Here is a 3,728-nt window from a genome sequence, read left to right on the forward strand (position 1 = left end):
GACCCCCCCCCCCCCACAAAAAACAAAAAAAAAATTATACGTAAATAAATAATCCAGTAAATAAATAGATACATTTTCATAATTCTCAATGTATGAATAGGCCCATAATGCCGAAAGAAAAAAAGAAAGAAAGAAATTAAAATAGTTTAGAGCATTTTTACCCCATACCCCATAACGTTTTAACATAATGTCTGAGATGTTGGTTTATGAAATACAATTTGAAAAGTAGTCTGACTTAAATTATAATTACAACTGGTAAAGAATATGGGCTTGACTTCCATTGCACGTTCATAGTGTTCGAGAGCTACTTTAAGCTGCTGTGTGAACGTGACATTTCTAGACTCACACCTGTAAGTAAATGCGGTTGTCAATCCCAAAAACTTACTGTGTAAACAGATCCCATGTTAATTTAATTTAGTTGATGAAATGCAAAAATGTTACTTGCCTTATTTTGATGCAACCTTAAATTTCTTTCAAAGAGATTGCATCAACAGATGCATAAAGGCTGTACATGGTCAAAGGACAGCAACCATTTTTTTCAGAGCTGGTTATGCACAGTGCTGAACTGACATGGTTGTTGACAGCCCTGTGATGAGTAACTGTTCTCCTCTAGGGTACTACATTTAAATTCAACATGTCTTTCAGTGTCACACATTTATGTCATGCAGGATTATTTCTCCACAACGGTGAACATTATGCTGATTTAATTTGTAAAAAAAAAAAAAGAGAGAGAGAGAGAAAATACATGGTAAAAAAAGAAAAAAAAAGAAACATCCCTGAGGAATGAGAATGTAGACATGGATTACAGCAGGGAGCCGATGACTATTCCATGGAATTTGTGCAGTATAAAATAGATTGAGTCATATTCTGCTTTAAAAAAGGTTGTCTTTATAGTTGTCTTTTGTGTAGTATATTTTACAAAATAACTCAACATTATAGCCTTAAAATAACATTTTAAACTTACCCTCACGTCGTTCCAATCCTGCATGTACTTGTTTCTTATACTGATTTCAAAATGAGACATTTTTCCAGAATGTTCACACTGCTTCTTAGACAGCTTTTAATATAGCATGCAAGTTTTTATTTTGTCATTTTTTAAGCTTTACGGTCCCTAATTATTCCTTTTTATTGTTTGCACCATTTACAACATGAACATCAGGGTTAACATCTGTACATTTGTGCATTTGTGCAGTCTGGAAGAAAAAGTCATAGTGGTTTGAAAAGAAATGAGGGTGAGTAAATGATGACAGATATATATATATATATATATATATATATATATATATATATATATATATATATATATATATATATATTATTTTTTTTACTGATTCATTCAGACATAAAACAAGTGAATGGGTCATTGAATCATTGAGTTGATTCATTCGAAAACATTGATTCATTCACTAACAAAACAAATGACCAATTTCACAAACGAGTCATTGAATAAAACGCTGATTCATTTAGGAATGAAACAAGTGACTAAAGGTGTGAATCGTTGACTCACTCATTCAACTTATACATAAAAAAAACATTGATTCTTTCATAAACAAATCAAGTGACTGAGTTCATTAATGAGTCATTGAATAATTCACTCCAGCGATTAGTTAAAATAACTTTTTCTTTTAGGAACAAAAAAGTGACTTAATGAGTAAATCACTGAATCACTCATTTCAGCCTATTCATTCAGAAACACTGATTAATTCTGAAACAAAACTGAACAATTTATTTATATGAGTCATTGAAAGTCAAACAATTGGTTTGGGGAAAAAAAATCAATAAACAAAAACAAAAGCGAGTTACACATACAGTTTGACCAATTCCCTTCTCTCTCTTCTCTCTTACAATGCAATGACCTCAACTGACAGCCTCTGTAAGGCTACATTAACTTACAAATTAAATTAATGACTCAGCTCACCAAACACATGTACAGTCACCCAGAGGTATAATCACACGTTGAGTAGTACTGTGTAAATGGTTGGGTACATTAACGCAAAGTGTGTAATTTGAAGTAATTCAGGTCTAAGGTCAGGATTTCAGTAACATATACAAACTGAGTGCTGGATTGCAGATTTGTTCATAATGGGGCTATGTGAAGCCGAGCAGGCTAATTGAAACATGAAGGATGTGTTCTTGACCTGCCAGTGTGAGCAGCCCAGGCCTCAGTGTTTGTAAAACAAAGAGAGCTGCTTCACATCTCTGCACGACGCAAGCCACAGTAATTCACAACCTGTTACTAGGGCAACTCCTGCCTTAGACAAAGCTGTACATATTAGTCACACACAATCTAATGCCTCTGAACCGGAAACCTTCCTACTCAAGTGCTCCATTGTGGGAGATCTTTCTTTTTTTTCTCACTATTAAATTCAGAGTGTCTTAATTTCCTCATACCAGTAAAGATGCAGTCTGTGAAGGCTGGATAAAGCTTCCGGAAGGCTGCTTCCACCATCTCAATGGTGTTTGAGGATGGTTTTCCAAACCAGGGAGTGAACATGACTAAAAAATTAATCTCCAAAGTATGCCCCGCCTCCAGGAGCCCCTATGTGGAAGGGAAATAGAGAAAGGGATTTGATTTTAATATGCTTATTTCATTTTTCTAACAATCAGATCATTAATACTTGGAATTTACTGAAATGCACATAGTAATTGTTTTTTTATTTTATAAATGTTTTATTGTATATCCTGATGAAAATTTAGCTTTTATATTTCCTCTAGCACTTCTTTTAGAAAGTGCATGTGGTTTTGATAATTTTGAAGTAAAATAAAATTATATAAAAAAAATATATAGAAGTGATTAAATCAGGGGTGTGACAGATCTTTGTTTCTTGTTCAATCCTTTGGTGTGTGACTGTTTTGAGAGGCACCTCCTGACAGAATATAAAACAACTATAATAGTAATTCAAGTATTAAAATATTAAGTAAAACACCAAAGTATGTATGTATGTATATATATATATATATATATATATATATATAAACTTACTTTGTATTCAGCTATGGGTATCAAATTAGTATTGCATAGATTTTATTTTGGTAATATTTATATTGATAAGTTGATTTATATGATAAGTTTTAGTTGTTTTAGTCATTTGTGTTTATATCGTCATCTTTGCTTTTAAATATTACTAATAACCTTCATTTTTGTTTTTTTTCAGTTTTAGTTTTATTCAATTTAATATAGTTAGTTGTTACGGCAACATTTCTCATTTTTGTTTAGGTAAGTTTAAGTAAGTTTTTCTAATATTCATATTTAAAATAATAGTTTTAATTAGAATGAAGTCTGGTTCATTTTGGAATTTTTTTCTGACTGAGACAGGAAGTGACCATCTGTCGGTTCTGAAAAGTGACCAAGCACCTTGCATTTAGCAACAAAAAAGCAGATTTCAGACAGATGCTTTTTATAGACAATTTGTATTAGACAGTCAGTGGAGAGGTTTGTAGGCGGTTTAAGGCTGAGACTAACATAAATATTAACAATGCTAACAAAGACTGATGAATTGCAAACTTTGAAATCATTATTTCTAAAATAAAGTGTAAATAACCCATGGTGACCTATTTGAGTACTGTGAAACAACTGATGCTGTTTGACCATGAAAACACCACTGACAAGAACTCAGAGAAGACGCCTTTCACAACTTTTTAGACATTCCATTTTGAATTTACAGCACTAACAGCTGCATGATGTTGTTCTTTTCTATAGGTAATAATGATAAAAGTGTTGCCGTGTA

Source organism: Carassius carassius, chromosome 38, assembly GCF_963082965.1.
Source record: "Carassius carassius chromosome 38, fCarCar2.1, whole genome shotgun sequence".
Lineage (NCBI taxonomy): Eukaryota > Metazoa > Chordata > Actinopteri > Cypriniformes > Cyprinidae > Carassius > Carassius carassius.